At 42.8% G+C, this 16,659-nt stretch overlaps 1 protein-coding gene and 1 pseudogene across 5 annotated transcripts in view; one reads left to right on the forward strand and one right to left on the reverse strand.

The window, feature by feature from the left end:
• Positions 1-16,659, reverse strand: part of CACNB2 (calcium voltage-gated channel auxiliary subunit beta 2) — a gene marked incomplete at both ends in the record, with an annotated part of 349,474 nt that overhangs the window by 305,035 nt on the left and 27,780 nt on the right. The window lies entirely within an intron of this gene.
• Positions 13,497-14,074, forward strand: LOC307050816 (signal peptidase complex catalytic subunit SEC11C-like; annotated as a pseudogene). Its single transcript has one exon. The product of its transcript is annotated as a signal peptidase complex catalytic subunit SEC11C-like (transcript).

Below are 16,659 nucleotides of genomic sequence, written 5' to 3' on the forward strand. Positions count from 1 at the left end.
CTTACTTGTATGTAGCTGATGCTCTAGGTGCTGCTGTCGCTGCAGATCTCTCTCATAATTCCCCCTGGTTCCCGGTACCCAGGATCCTTGGCCTTCCTCCCAAGCCCCCTTCACTTCTGTTCATCCCACCTCTTCTGCTGCCTCTCAGTTTGTGTCCCTTCCTCAAGGAAGCCTTCCCTGACCATCCAATTAGACTGGCTTCCTCTCCTCCCCTCTTACGCCTCACAGCAATCTGCGCCCTCCCTTCCCAGCCCTTCTCACAGTTTGTCACTAAAGGACTTATTGTTAATTAATTAACACCCTGTTCCCACTCAAGGCAGGCAGTTCCTTGGAAGCCAGGACGGTGTATCCTGCTGACCACTAAGTCCCCAGAGCAGTGCACAGGGACAGCTGTATACAAACTACTGCATTTTTTGGGACTGATTTTGATTGAATGAACTTCATTCACAAGAGAACTTCCATGTTGTAGACATACGTTCAACCAAATATGTGTGTGTCTCTGCTGAGATGTCAACTCAGAGAGGTCTTTCTGGAACACATCTCATGAACGATTCTGTATCACCTGACCCCATTTTATGCTTTTGCAAACCACTTACTACCCCTGACACACACTGATCTCTTTACTGTCTGTCTACACCACCACTACTTCAGCACCATGAGAAGCTGGTTTTATCTGCTTTGCTCTTTGCTGCATCCCAAGCACCAAGAACAGTATCTGGCATGTGGTAGGCACTGAATAAAGATTTGTTGAATGAATGAATGTGCACAAATGGGAGTCCCACTCACACACCCTGATTTCTACTTTCTGATCATCACTGCCCATCTGTTGCCAGCCTTTCGTCAAGGTAAAAGATGTATTTCCATTTTCCTTTCTGTATTCCAAATGCAAGCTACTCTGACATCAGTACTATTTCAGTTAGTATATAAAAACAAGTACCCTGCTAGAAACTGTGTCCAAAACAGTCGAAGATGCCAGAACAAATTCATTCCTTTCAACATTTCCAGGGTAACAGCAAACCCAAGATGACCTTCTGGGTCCCTTTTGCCAAAATGCATTATAACTGTGCTCGAATCAACGCTCACCCGAAGCAGCTGAGCTCACCATACAACTGGAATTCGGATCACACGTTTCCTACGTGGAAGTACTCTGTATACAATTTAAGTAACATGATTTGGTTAATACATTTTAAGTTGAACAAAATCAAGCTACCCAAGGACTCTCTTAAATTTAGTTGGCTGTACACTTGAAAAGGGTGACTCTTAATGGCATGTGAATGAAATCTCCATTTAAAAAAATCCCACTCGAGGCACATTCCACAAAATACGTGAGTGGTACTCCTCAGAACTGTCAAACTCATCAAAAACAAAGTTAAGTCTGAGAAACTGTCACAGCCAAGATGAGCCTAAGGCAACTGAATAGAATGTCTCACTAATCCCCTCACAACTCCGTGGTGTGTGGGGAGATGCTGGAATCTGCACTTTACAGAGGAGAGAAGGGAGAGCCAAAAGGTCCCCCCACCATCAGATAATACTTTGCTGGATTCAAACATAAGTCTGTCCAGGTGCACAGACTCTCAACCACCTTGCTCTTCTGTCTCTTATTAGTGAAAAATATAAAAGGCTAACGACAGTTGTGTTTGTACACTGTTTCCCCAACTGCTACACACGTGTGTCACAATCACATATATGTGAAGGTATGTGAGGGAGAGGTAAAAGGATTTGGGCAGAAAGATCCCAAGATATTAGTAATGGTTATACCTTTAGGTGGAGGGAATTCTGAGTGATTTTTATTTTCCTCTTGAAACTTTTTTCGACTTTTCTCACATTCTCTATTATGAGGATGTGTGACATGTATGCTTAGAAAAAAAGCAATATAGCAAATTATGACTGAATGCTTGGAAAGTTTACGTTATGTTTCTATAAGATTTTATCAAGCTTAGGGCTTCCCTGGTGGCGCAGTGGTTGAGAGTCTGCCTGCCGATGCAGGGGACACGGGTTCGTGCCCCGGTCCGGGAAGATCCCACATGCCGCGGAGTGGCTGGGCCCGTGAGCCGTGGCCGCTGAGCCTGCGCGTCCGGAGCCTGTGCTCCGCAACGGGAGAGGCCACGACAGTGAGAGGCCCACGTACCACAAAAAAAAAAAAAAATTTTATCAAGCTTAGGTACCTCTTCTACTAACGTTCAAAAATGGTAAACAAGCACTCCAGACACAAGTGGGCCAGAGGGAGGGCAGCCCATGGTCTACTCAGGGGACGCTGCTCCCCCAGTCACCCAGTGGACCCCTACTAGCTTTATACCACTGTCACTCCCCCGCAGACCTACTCTTTGATACTAAAATCAGCCTGTAAATTGGTGCAGCCACTATGGAGAACAGTATGGAGGTTCCTTAAAAAACTAAAAATAGAGCTACCATACGACCCAGCAATCCCACTACTGGGCATATATCCAGAAAAGGTGAAAATTGTAATTCAAAAAGATACATGCACCCCTGTGTTCATAGCAGCACTATTCACAATAGCCAAGACATGGAAACAACCTAAATGTCCATCGACAGAGGAATGGATAAAGAAGATGTGGTACATGTATACAGTGGAATGGTACTCAGCCGTAAAAAAAAAAAAAGAATGAAATAATGCCATGTGCAGCAACATGGATGGACCTGGAGATTATCATACTAAGTGAAGTTAAGTCAGACAGAGAAAGACAAATATATGATATCACTCATATGTGGAATCTAAACTATGACACAAATGAAATTATCTATGAAACAGAAACAGACTCACAGACATAGAAAAACTTATGGTTACCAAAGAGTAAAGCGGGGGGAGGGATAAGTTGGGGATTTGGGATTAACAGATAACACACTACTACATATAAAATACATAAACAACAAGGATGTATAGCAGAGGGAAGTATATTCAGTATCTTGTAATAAGCTATAATGGGAAAGAATCTGAAAAAGAATATCTCTGAATCACTTTGCTGGATACCTGAAACTGACACAACATTGTAAATCAACTACACTTCAATAAAAAAAAAAAGGGAAAAAATCAAATCAAATCAGCCTGTACAACAAAGGCACGCAGTGTGCTATAAAATGCCCACAGGGGCCACTAGGCCTTCTTAGGATTCATTTGGCTTCTGTTTAAGTTAACCTCAAATTTCAAAACTCTGACTCCTGGCCCTATAAGAGAATGGCAAATGGCAAATCCTGGTAGGTTATTTTCTCTAAAGGCTAAAACTTAGCCGAATACTGTCAGCAAAGGTACCAAATGCCACAAAGGGAAAGAGGTTTAACCAAAGCTATGGGCTTACATCTATTCACTGTTAAGATTCTGTTAACCAACTGTGAGAATCTCTTGAAGTCTCAGCTTCGCTTTTACCTGGAGGGAAGATTTATGGGAGCTGGGAGGAGACTGAGGCGAGGTCCTCCCAATCTAGGTGCTTACTCAGATGGAGAATTTAAAGGACAAGATGACCCTTGGAGGCCAGGTACAGAGGCAGAAGGGAAATGGATCCCAAAGATACATTTGGTCTCTTTTTTTCCAACTTGGCTAAAAACCTTAATGTGGATCCTTGAAGAAAAGGTTGCCTATGCTGCATCTACTTTTTTTGTTTGTTTGTTTGTTTTTTTGTTTTTTGCTGTACGCGGGCCTCTCACTGTTGTGGCCTCTCCCGTTGCGGAGCACAGGCTCTGGACGCGCAGGCTCAGCGGCCATGGCTCACGGGCCCAGCCGCTCCGCGGCATGTGGGATCCTCCCAGACCGGGGCACGAACCCGTGTCCCCTGCATTGGCAGGCGGACTCTCAACCACTGGGCCACCGGGGAAGCCCTCCATCTACTTTTATTTCTCGGGAGTTTTCAGGATTTGACTAGCACCTGCTCTGTGCCAGACTTTGCTTATGGTTTATATTATCCTTGCCCCTCATAACTGCCCTGTGAGGGGAGGATGTAGATTTCCCATTCTGCAGATGACAAAACTGGAGATCGGGGAGACTGACCTTTACAGTGTCACCAGATTCGTGACTGCAGGGCCCAAGATGAAAGGCCAGTCTTATCTGGCCCGTGTTCTTTCCATGACATCACCCTCCCTGCCCTGGCATCATTATGGGAAATCACTGGCCTCAGTGAAAACATCCATGCCTCTGGGAATGAGCAGGAATTTGAGGTGTTGTCCACCTGCAGAAGGAACGAAAGATTTCATCCAGGGCCACTGACAGCAGCCCTGTTATCTGGGACAACTCCCCTGTCACTCATCCTTGGACAATTCTTCTCCCTGTGTAGACTCTGCCTCGTGCCATGCTTACGTCACCTGTGATTTCAGCAAAGCTGGCGTAATGTGTCTTGTCACTCCATTCCCGTTCCATTTCTGTGTTGGCAAAATATATCACTCTTCTGCATCCAGAATATGAAGAAGGCAAATGAGGCTACTAGGTTTCTAAACTACAGTCTTATATGGCCTCGGAGCTCTCCCTTGCATAAATACACGCTGATACGCTAACTCAGAAGCCAAGAAAAGACACTATAAATAGCCCGGGTTCCAGCCAGCAGAGGAAGCGGACCCCGTAGTCATGCCAACTTGTGCATACAAGCATAAAGATGGGACCTTCAGGACGCGTCTTCTCTTAGAGCCGCATCTGTACCCAAGGAGTATACCATGGAGAGCATCATCTTTGCCAACGATGAGCTAAAGGGGTTTTTTATGAAGTTAATGCAAGTCAGAGAAAAGTAAAATCCCCAAGTGAGACTCCTGGAGGGGAAATGCAGTTTGGATGACTTGTCTGAATGCCAAGAGCTTTAAAGTCCTTCTTTGCTGTTAAAGTACCTTTTAAACATATGTGTGCATATGTTCATTAATAAGAGCAAGAAAATAACCAGTATCCAAGAAGGCATCAGGCAAACATGTGAGCCCCAAACTCAAACACAAATGCCTCAACTCAAGTACTCAGAAGAAATTCTTGAGTTCTGTCTTGAAAAACCTACTGATGTGAGCTTCACTTTGTCCAAAGATGTCAAAAAATGGAAGGAAACGAGATAAATAGGCATGGCTGATTAGGGCACGTTCTAGATCACAAAAGAGCATGTATGACCCCAAACACCAAAGTTTCATTCAACAAGAGCGAGCAGGTGTGTTAGAGACTAAATGGAAAGGAGGGGTGCCGGGGGCAAAGGCCGCGGGAAGAAAGACCGGCGACGCCCAGTTCTCCGCAGATGAGCTGATCCGACCACCACCACGCACCCCCACCCCTTTGACCCAGGGGCACGGAGGACCCTTCTTAATGGTTGTCGGAGAACGAGCCATTTCCTACAACAATTTACAAGGTAGCAAGGGCTACTGTCCTGGCTTTTTTTGAGCTTTCTCACTCCAGACCTCACAGTAAGATCATCTTGTTTTCTGACATTCTGCTAAAAGGAGGTAAGAAAATTAAAGTCCCGGACATTTATTTCCTGGTAATTACATTGCAATGGAAATGTTGGTAGTTATTCCATTGGTAGAAACCCATTCGAAAGCAAAGCCTAGAAAATGATCATTTGTTTACGTGCACGTCTCTGCTAGAGCACATAGATGCCAGAAGGTCTCTGTCTCTCCCTTTAAAAAGGTGGAGTGAAGAGCTCCATGCTGCTCTGTATTTTGGTCACTCCCTCGGGCCCTTCCCTGCAGGGTTTGGTAGTTGAAACACCCAAGGAGCCCCCCTGGGATCCATCACCGGCCACTTCCCTTTGGCTCAAAGGTTCTCAGAGTTTCAAATAGACTTGCTAATGGTGGCTCCTTCTAAGTCCCTATCCCCATGGCAACACCAAGGCTAGTCCTCACCAACTTCAGAAACAGAATGCACTACAAGCAGAAAGGCTGATTCAGATTTCTCACCTGAATTTCTGCTAGCCCTTCCATAGAAAGGATCTACGCACCCTCACCCCCAATCTTCTCACCTTCAGCCAAAGATGCTTCTATCATCCATGCTAAATGAAACAAGAAAAAGGGGAAAGACTCCTCCACCCCCATCACAATCTTTGTGTGTGTGTGTGTGTGTGTGTGTGTGTGTGAGCTTATCTTACCCTGATGAAATAAATAAGAGTCACATGAATCGAAAAAGAAGAGATTCTGTTGGCCAAGCGGATCCTTGAGGACGTGACCCCTGTCTGATGAATTCCTGTGACTTTCAGGGTCTGGCGTATATTTAAATGATGATAGGCATGTACCCAAAAGATATTCAATGAATGTTTCCTGAACGAGAATGGATCTGAGACGTTTCATTACTACTTAAGCTCTAACAAAGACTCATAAGGTATGCTTAATGCTTAAAGTACCTGTGAAATGGTTTAAAAATGACTATGAAGACCACTGACAGCAAGTATCACACATACACACAAAGAATCGTGTGCCCTGGCTTTATGACAAAGATCAAGCTCTCAATCCCTACAGACTGACTACTGAAAGAGAGAGCAAATACAGCAAAGTCACATCCTCTCCACGATCTCCAAATTCAACTCTGCGTCCTCAACAACCACCACTAAACAAAGGAGAGGGAGGATGATGATGAGTATGTGTCCCCCTGGGAATCTGAGACGGGGCGTGAGGTACCCCATCCTGCCATCACTCTCATAGCTTCTGTCCTCCCAGGATGGTCGCCTTGCCCTGTTAGATGGGAGTTTAGCTTCAAAATACACACAATGTGACTCCTAAATAGAAGCCAGCTACTTTCTGTATACCGGATGAATTCAGTGCTATATATACATTCTGTATCTTACAGGGGATTTGTAGGACTCTAAAGGGTACTTCTGCTTCTGTATTTTTCTCTTCACCAAATGTCTTTACAACCTAAATCCCAGGTACAGGGAGACTGCAATGTGAGTGGAACGGTTATCCCCAGTCACTGCCTGAAACAGAGGGCATCTCCCCCACCCACCTCTATCCCCTTTCTCACTGGCATTTTTATCAAGTTCTGGCATTCTCTACTCCTAACCAAGATCGCCACTCAGCCGCTCCCTATTTTCCCCTCACTTTCTCTCTGTCCCCTGAAACTCTGGGCTGAAATGGACAGATTTCCCCACATCCCTCACCTGTTAAGCTGAAGCGTGCCCAGGCTTCTCTGATTTAAGGCTGCTCCTACTGGAACCCCTCTATCGCAGCCCCCCGCAAACGGAGAAGGTACTTCCAGACCACCTGTCTCCAGCCTCTAAATTCTAATTCTTTCATCTGGCATTCTATCTGCCCACCATTTCCTTCAACCCACCTTTCTACACTTGCCTGCCACGAATTCTTAGTGTTCCCTGAACACCAGGTAAAAAGATTCCTCACTCTTCTTCTACGGAAATCATGCTTCTCCTCCTGCCACATCTGTGTCCCCCTGGTCCCTATGCCTAGAATGCTTTTCCTTCCCACTGTTGGAGGATCACATCTAATTTCTCCTGCACTCCTTTTGTGATTCCCTGGAATCACAATCTTCAAAAAAAAAAAAGAACACCATCTTCCAACACTCAAGTCCTGAGGCACATTCTCTGTTTCCCTGTTTAAGGCACTTCCAGTCTCTTCTATTAAGCACACTCTGTGCATAGTTTAGCTCCTATGGAAAACTCTAAGCTTCCTGGGATCAGAGACCCAATCAGGCAGTGTCCTCTGTTGGGTGTTGGGTGGTAGGTCCTTGTCAATCCCCCTCACAATCACTGAGGCTTTCCCTTTCCTTACCCTGCTTGTACAAAGCCAAATATGCAGACACTCATGTAATAATACAAGGAAACATTACGTGGTCATGAATTGAAGTCCACAATTTTCCTTGGCATATGAGGAATGAGTCTGATGAAGACAAAAAACGTGCCCCCATCTCTAATGTGCTGAATTCAGAATTCAATCCAATCTCAATGCTCTGAAAGTGTCTGCTGCAAGTACAACAGCGAGAACTCGCTCCCCACCCTAAGTTGCTACTGGAAAAGCACACACCGTGCTTGCTTTCTACTGGACACCACAAGAATTGGCGGGTGGGGGACATGTTTTGAATTTAAAAAACAAGAAGACTGGAGCCCCCAGTCCCCTGGCAGTGGCTCTGCATATGTATGGACGTGTGTGTGTGTGTGTGTGTGTGTGTGTGTGTGTGTGTGTAGAGAGAGAGAGAGATTTCCAAAGACTTAGCAAATAGGAACCTTAACTTGAACAAAATGAACGCTCCTCCTAAAACTTTTGGTACTGAATGTTGATTTCACATTTCAATCATTCTCATTTTTTCTTCATACATAATAGCTTTATTCTGACCCAATCCTTTGACTTGCATCACCTTGCTCATTTAATATGCAACAAAGTCAGCCGGTAGAGGGTAAGGTGACCAGGGATTTGTTCGAGGGGACAGATCCTTCTGTTCAACTCTCTGCCTACTTCACTGGGGCCTTCAGTCAAAGGAGACCCCTCATGACCATACTGGCACCAACGTGGAAACGGACAGCAGCGACTGGCTTCTTAAACACGTATTGCAGGCAGCACGATGCAAAGGCTGACACTGATCTACATAATTACATTGTGTGTAATATTAAGAGTTGTGGAAAACCCAAAGATTCTGTAGATTTATTTAAAAGGATTTAAAAACAAGACCCTATTGGGAGGTAAATGCTCATCAGCCAGACAAAAAAATTTTTTTTAAATTTTTATCAACATATAGCTGATTTACAATGTTGTGTTAGTTTCAGGTGTATAGCAAAGTAATTCAGTGATACATGTACATATTTTTTTGTTTACAATCTCTTCCTTTATACATTATTACAAGATATTGAGTAGAGTTCCCCGTGCTATACAGTAGGTCCTTATGATCTATTTTATACATAATAGCGTGTATGTTAATCCCAACCTCCTAATGGATCCCTCCCCACCTTCCCCTTTGGTAACCGTAAGTTTGTTTTCTATGTCAGTGAGTCTACTTCTGTTTTTGTAAATAAGTTCATTTGTACCATTTTTTTTTAGATTCCACATATGAGTGATATCGTATGATATTTGTCTCTGTCTGGCTAACTTCACCTAGTACGATCATCTCTAGGTCCATCCATGTTGCTGCGTATGTATCAATCTCCAGATGAAGATGGTTAATAGAGCATGTTTAAAGGTTATTTTATTGATATATCATGTATTAATATTTTATTTATAAATAATTGTATGACACTGATGCTCTAACACTCTTCATTTTGATTTGTGTTCCTAAATTTGTTTTTTAAGTCTTGAAATCAAAGTGAAAAGTCTCAATTCTCTAAGATGAATTTGTTTTTTTAAACATTTGTATTAGTCCAAGGGAAAAACAATCTAAAGGCTGTGCTCAACGAATCTAAATTCTATTGAAATCTGGATGAATGTTAGAAAGAACAGCCATCTGGCTTACATACTCACTGTGGTGCCTGAATCAAGGAAAACAATAAAGCAAATCTGAAGTCAGAAATAAAAGTGTCTCAAAGCCCCACTTTCAAAGGTGCTAAATTTTTATTCTCTCAAATAATGGCCAAATTAAACAAAGACAAGGCACCTTTTCAAAGCATTTAGAAGGTAACTATTACAGAACAGAGTCTCCATTCAGTAGCTATTATAGAATAGTCTCTTTTTCACTTTCTATAACTTTCTATTACTAAATTTGTACTAATCAAATTTAGTACAAATTTACTCATTTCATAGAGGCCATTCCAGACTCAGCAGCTTCACTTTCTGCTGGAAAACTACCCTGAGCTTACTAATTTGCAAGGATGTTTGTGTCACTTGATGGAAATGTAAAATCCAAACATTTGAAAGTCTCAGTGAATTGCTAAGCATTTTAAAATCCTACAAAAATGTAACAAGACACAGCCTGACTGGGGGATACAAACATCTGAACATCCACAAGACATACCATGTCCTTGCTTTTCGTGTAAGAAAACATGTCATGGAGAACATGTTCGACAGTTGGAAGCATGTCTCCCCATATTCAGAAACCTCAGTGACTCATCACCTACCTCCAAATTCAAAGGCAGAAAACACTAAACCACAACTTGCTTTTTTAAGGACTCCTAACCCACGTCCGAAAGTCAAAATCAAACCTAAAGTTCCTATGGCCTACAGCTCTTAAGAAACCTTTCTTAACATGTTCCAGACTCCTTCCATCACAAATACATCTTTCACCTGTTGGTATCCTGTAAAGATATGTACACTGACCTAAAATAAGCCGCTGACCTGAATCTGTTATTAGCACCTTTCAAGCCAATATTCATACATTCCCCCTGTACCAGCGAGGGAGGGTGCTAATGTAAATCAGAGTATTTGATGAATTATCTTTCCTTCATCTCCATCAGCTTTTCCATTTCTCGAAACAGCTTTATAAGATAGGTCTTATCATTTTTCCCATTTGAAGAGAGACTGAAACTCACAAAGGTTAAGTTACTTGCCTGAAGTCAGAGAACTAGAGAGTTTGGACTTGAATTCGGGCAGTCCGACTCCAGAGTCTGTGCTCGAAATGGCTAGGTGAACCTGCCACTAAATGACAAATAAACACGCTCGTCTTGACACTTGTTGATTAAGACACACGTTGAAGGTAAAGTAAAATAGATGTAGGCTTTTAGCAGTGAATACTTGTGACACTAAGATGAAAACAGAACCTAACAACCAAGAGAGCCTGGTGTGGTGTGGTGAGCACCGGAGTTAAACCCTGCCTCTTCCCTTTCCTAGCTCTGGGACCTTGGGCCAAATTTCTCTGAACTTCTATTTCCATACCTTCAGAAGAGACTGTATAGTTGGAAAGAAATGGTGTATGAAAACATGCCTGGGAAACTAGAAAGCCCAATGTGAATGGAACCTAAGGGGAAGAGTGAAATCCAAGATAAAAGCATTTTCGATCAACCACTCAGGTGCAAGGGCTAGCTTTTCACACCTTAAAAGATGTTGGTTAGGTAATTCCACGAGAGAGTAGATCTTTTAACCTTTCACCTTGCTCGATCCTTCTTCTGGATCTGTGCCTCCAGTGAGGCTCCGTTACTTCATGGGGAAGACAGAGAGTGTGATAAAGGACCCGTGTCTCTGAGATGTGTGCTTTCTGAAGAGGCACTCATACGAGCACCGTGGGTAACAGAAGGCAACTCTTTCCACTGATGACTGGCTTGCCCCCCACTCCTTTCTGACTCCTTCTGATGGCAACCCACACCCTCCTTCCCTGGTCTGTCCTTCCCCCACTCTAACCACGCCATCTGCCCACCCTTGACACACACATTTTAGCCAAACTGGTCCACCATACTCCTTCATCCTTGTCCACAGAGACTGGTCCAAAAGGCGGTACCTGAACTAAAGCAGGTCAATTAAGAGTCCTTCTCGGTGGTTCTTTGAAATGGAGTTAGAAAAGGGGAACAGCAAGCAACAGCCTTTTATTCGTTATCAAAGATGGCAGGAAGGGAGCCTGGGGCTTCCAATTGTCATGTTCCGGCCTCCACGGTGAAATCTGGTCTGTGGTAGGAGAGACTCCAACACCTAGGCAGGAGACACAGTCCTACCAGCATCTTATCATTTTTAATAACATCCAGGCCTTTGAGAGTTATGAGTGGAAACAAATTCCCTTTTGCTTATGTGAGTTTCAGATGGGATTCTGACATTCACAACCAAAAAATCCTTACTACAGAGATCTGAGAACAAGAACAACAGTTTTCTCTGGATGGGTGCCGCGGGTACTTTTAATGACAAAGCCAATGGTAACACACACAGTGTTGAACACCTCACAAATTGGCAAATGAAACCTTCCTTTCCACTGAATTAAGATCCCAAGCAAAAGTTATGATTACTCCTTAAAAAAAATACAATCTCAATCTTAATATCTTAATTTGCCCCAATTAGTAAGATTCTCAAACATCTCATTAAATTCCCTTAAGGTGTCTAGTCTTGTGGTAAAACCTGACAATACTATATTCACGCTAAAAAAAAAAAAAAAAATCAAGAACACAACTTCTTGGTTTCTAAAACCAGCCAAACTCTCTCCTCTGCCTTGAGCGCATTAGCGCCACTCAAATTTTATTAAGACCATAATAATTAGATTTAGCCAGTCCTCTGGTCCCCACATGGGCTTTTTCAACACACGTACACCAACACATATAACACACACATATACCACTGAAACATTCTAATTTTACACTGGTAACTGGAGTGGTTTTATAACAAAGACTAAGATTTGATACTTTCAAAATTATAGGGGCAGCACACATGTTCACGAACACATATTTCTAGACACATAAATGTACATACAAATTTCCAGGAAGATACCTTTTCTCAGACTCACTCATTCCCACTAGGAATCCACTTGCTTCTAGATGGGAGAGAGCATAGTATGGTTGGAAGAAGGCTTGAGGGGTTCCAATGATTTCTTCTTGCACCTACACCTGGGGTATGGTGTTTTCCTGAGCCCCCCCTAGGAACCTGAGAGCTCACAGGTCTAAAGGCTTCGTTCATCCTCTGAAGTGGACCTCAGCTCTTTTCGCCACCATCCTAAACCCGTTTACCCTTCCCCTGGTAACAGCTCTTGGATATTCCCCTGGAAGTCGCCACCTTTCTCCCTCCTAGTCCACGTGTCTTATATGGAGTTGACTTTTCTCCCTCCCTCCTTATCCTCCCGACTGAGCATGCGGCTTGGGTCTGGCCCATCAGTGGATCAGAGACCACAGCCTGAGCTCTCCATCCACGGCTGCACAATCACTCAAGTCACACTCAATGAGGGGCAATGGAACATGAACTTGGAAGGATGGAAGCCTGATGCTGTTGGGCACCATCTTGTCACCACCTAGAGCTGAGGATGAAGCACACATGGGGGAGAGCTGAGGCGAGAGATGGAGAGAAACCAGGCGCCCAAGGACAGAGGTGCCATTCCAGTCACTGACGCCTGGGCCTGAAAGTTCAATGAGCCCCACACCTCCTTTTTGCTTAAGCCAGCCTGGGTCCTGTGTGCAGGCTCCTGCCACAGAGGATTCTAACTGATGTCCCTTCCAGAAAGAAGGATCTTTCCGAAGATTAACACAGGGAAACTGGAGGGGAGATGTGAACAAAGGGGAAGAACGGGTCCATAAGTACAAATGAAGACCAAGGAAACAAATGCTGTGATCCAAGAAGTAAAATTTTCTAATAAAGGAGTCAGTCTGCACTACCTTGTATAAAATATCCACCTTATAAAATACAAGCATTTGGTCAAAAGTCTAAAATCGACTGAGTAAAGTCCTCCAAACTGAAGTTGAACTCAATCAGAAGACTTTATTCAGAGGGCAATACTGTCACCATATCTTTTATCACGAATTCTCCCATGTTATTTTAAAATGTAAATAGATCTGGGTCGTGGAATCACGGGTAATCTTTCTTTTCTGAATTATTTTTAAGTGAGCCTATATTAATTTTATATTCAGAGAAAACTAGCTGCATTTAATCAGAAAACAAGAATGATGAAGGCCGTTGGGTGGGGGTCTAGCCGGTGCTCCGCAGCTGTGTGTGACACCCGGAGCCCGCGGGCCGCCTCGGCCCCCAGAGAGGCCGGCATGGTGCGCATGGGCACCATGGGGTCACATCTCCCCATGTCCGGCTTGAACATCTCTGGGGACCCGAGGAAGATGAACAAGCGCCAGCTCTATTACCAGGTCTTAAACTTCGCCATGATTGTGTCTTCTGCGCTCATGATCTGGAAAGGCCTGATCGCCCTCACTGGCAGCGGGAGTCCCATCGTGGTGGTGCCCAGTGACAGCATGGGCCAGCCTTTCACAGGGGTCACCTTCTGTTCCTAACAAATTCCCTGGAACACCCCATTTGGGCTGCTGAAATCGTTGTTTTTAAAGTCGAAAGACGAGACATTCCAATAGTTCACAGAGTTATCAAAGTTCATGAAAAAGATAGTGGCGACATCAAATTTCTGACCAGGGGAGATAATAATGAAGTTGGGGATAGAGGCTAGTACAAAGAAGGCCAGAGCTGGCTCGAAAAGAGGGACATGCTGGGGAGAGCCAGAGGGTTTTTACCATAGGTTGGTATGGTCACCATAATAATGAACGACCATCCAAAATTCAGGTGTGCTCTTTTGGTTGTAACGGGTGCATACGTGTTACTAAAACATGAACCCTAAAATGAAAGGCAGTTCCTGGGACCAGACAAATAAATCCTGTTGAAAAAGAGAAAAGCTAATATATTTGAAATGTTCCTCTTTCTGTATAAAAGGAAACAATGTGGAAACATTTTTGTCTTGTTTGAATAAATAATTCATCACTGAAAATAAACAAAAAACAAGAATGATAACAGATATTTTCAGCAGGTTTTAAAAATATTGAATATTTTATTATTTATTTAATATATCGTATAATTTATAAGTATTTAGATTGTATTTATCAATTATATTGTATTTCTAATACAATATAATAAATATAATTTATAAATTGCATTTATAAATTATAGTATTATAAACATAAAAATATTATGTTTGCATTTGCATTTTATGATTTATTTGAAGCATAAAACAAGGATGATGATAGCAGATATTTGAAGTGGAATCACCTGGTAAACATGTAGATGTCCTCATGCACAACAGGACATATTTTTTCTAATACAGGTCACATTTATCAAACAAAAGGAGCTCGTTTTTTTAAAAAAAAATTACCACCAATGACCCAGTATTATCACTCCTGAATTTCCTTGAGATTCTATGCTATTGCAGTTATTATTGGTATAATAAGGTTATTTAGGCTAATCTGGGTGCCCAATCACCATTTATCATGTATACTTAAGATGCGGCTTCTGAATGAACTAAACAGAAGAAAACCGTTGTTTTTAAAAATCTCTTGGCTGTGAATAGACTGTGGAAAAGTAACAAGTCTCCAGATTAAGTAGGTTTTATCAGGTCTTTGCAGGGAAACCCAAGCCCTGGTCAAATTATCACCACTGGCCTATGTAAAGTTGCCACAGTTAAAAATCATTCTCCAGGTGCTTACATTTGGGGAAAATAATACATTTGATTTTCAAACTGGATTTCTATGGTCCAACTAATTTTCCACTAAATCACCTAGGCCAATCTTCCATGGTAACACAGCACCTGAAGAAGAAAGCATGTTGATAAAAAAAACTGGAAGCTTGTATTTCAATGTCTGAGTAAAATGGGGAAAACTGAATGGACAAAATGGATCTTTAAGCTCCTGAGGGAGAGAATGAAAAAAATGGCAGTGAAAAGTGATTGATGGATTCTAAATACAGCTTCAGGGGGGAAAAAAAGAAGGGGGGATTCAAATCTAGACTAAGATATCACCCATAAATCACATTTTTGCTGAATGAAGACCCTTTGATGTAAAATGCTTTGCTCAAAATCAATTTCTGGGGGAAAAAAATCACATTGTTGATTAAAAACCCTCCTAGTAGCTGATTTATTCAGCAGCCGTGCCTTCGGCCTGATTACTAGCCTCCTGAGCTGCCTTTGACAAAGGAAGTAAAAAACAGGCAAACAACAACAATTAAAAAAAAATCCAGCTCCAGGGAATATGGAATGTCTGCATGACTTTTTCTTAGATGTGGAGGCATCACAAATGGTTCTCCCAGAACTTCCACACCAAAGGGGCTTAGAACAAACACTGCTTGGAACAGGTGGTGGGTGGGGACCTGGGGGAGAAGCCTCATTTGCTTAGCTAAGCAGGTAGTTTTGCACTCAGGTCCTTTGATACGACACCTGGCTTAAAGCTGCAATCACTTAGTGAATGTTTTGTCTTCCCTCAGAGTATAGATGTGTTTGTGACCAAGCTGAATGCCTTCCTCCCCTACCAGTTCTTCTTCCCAGAGGACTTGAGAGTTCTAGTAACTTTACCAGGTCACAGAGGTACTGCGTAGCAGAGCCTCAACGAGAATAAACATATAAATATTATATTTGTATTTTATGATTTATTTGCAACATAAAACAAGGATGATGATAGCAGATATCTGAAATGGAATCACCTGGTAAACATGTAGATGTCCTCATGTACAACAGGACATATTTTTTCTAATACAGGTCACATTTATCAAACAAAAGGAGCTAGTTTTTTTTTTTTTTTTAATTACTACCAATGACCCAGTATTATCACTCCTGAACTTCCTTGAGATTCTATGCTATTGCAGTTATTATTGGTATAATAAGGCTATTTAGGCTCATCTGTTCCACAGTCAACTTCCACAGTCAACGCAAGCATTTCTGAAATGAGCTGCAGGGTTGAGTAGCCAGTGAGAAAGAAAACACGGGGTGTGCCCCCCAGTCTCTGGCAATCCCTGCTCCCACCATCCCCAATCTGTTCCACTGTTTCCTTAGCGAAGGATTCTAGGCAACTTTCCCTTTAAAAACAGGATGGGGGGGTAACAGGGGATTGGGGAGGCCTGGCCTCAGGGCTCTAGAAACTTTCCGGTTTTAGTCTCAGTAATTGGGAAGGAAAATGGGAAGCCATTGGGATCTAGAAGTTTGAGAGAGAATTCAAAGCGCTTCCCAGCTCTGTTCATTTCTTTCCTTCTCTCTACCACTCTGCGGAGGTCTGGGGACCCTCAACACTTTTTCCCTCCTCTTTCCCGCTGGGGACTAGACTTCTTCAGGCAAAAGAACTGGTGCACAAATAACTATCCTCAAAGTAAGAAAGTGTACATAATTTCCTAAACACATACCCAGGAAGAGTTATGTTTGGAGATTAAAATAAAGGAACTCCTAAA

The sequence above is a fragment of the Hyperoodon ampullatus genome (assembly GCF_949752795.1).
Source record: "Hyperoodon ampullatus genome assembly, chromosome: 3".
Lineage (NCBI taxonomy): Eukaryota > Metazoa > Chordata > Mammalia > Artiodactyla > Ziphiidae > Hyperoodon > Hyperoodon ampullatus.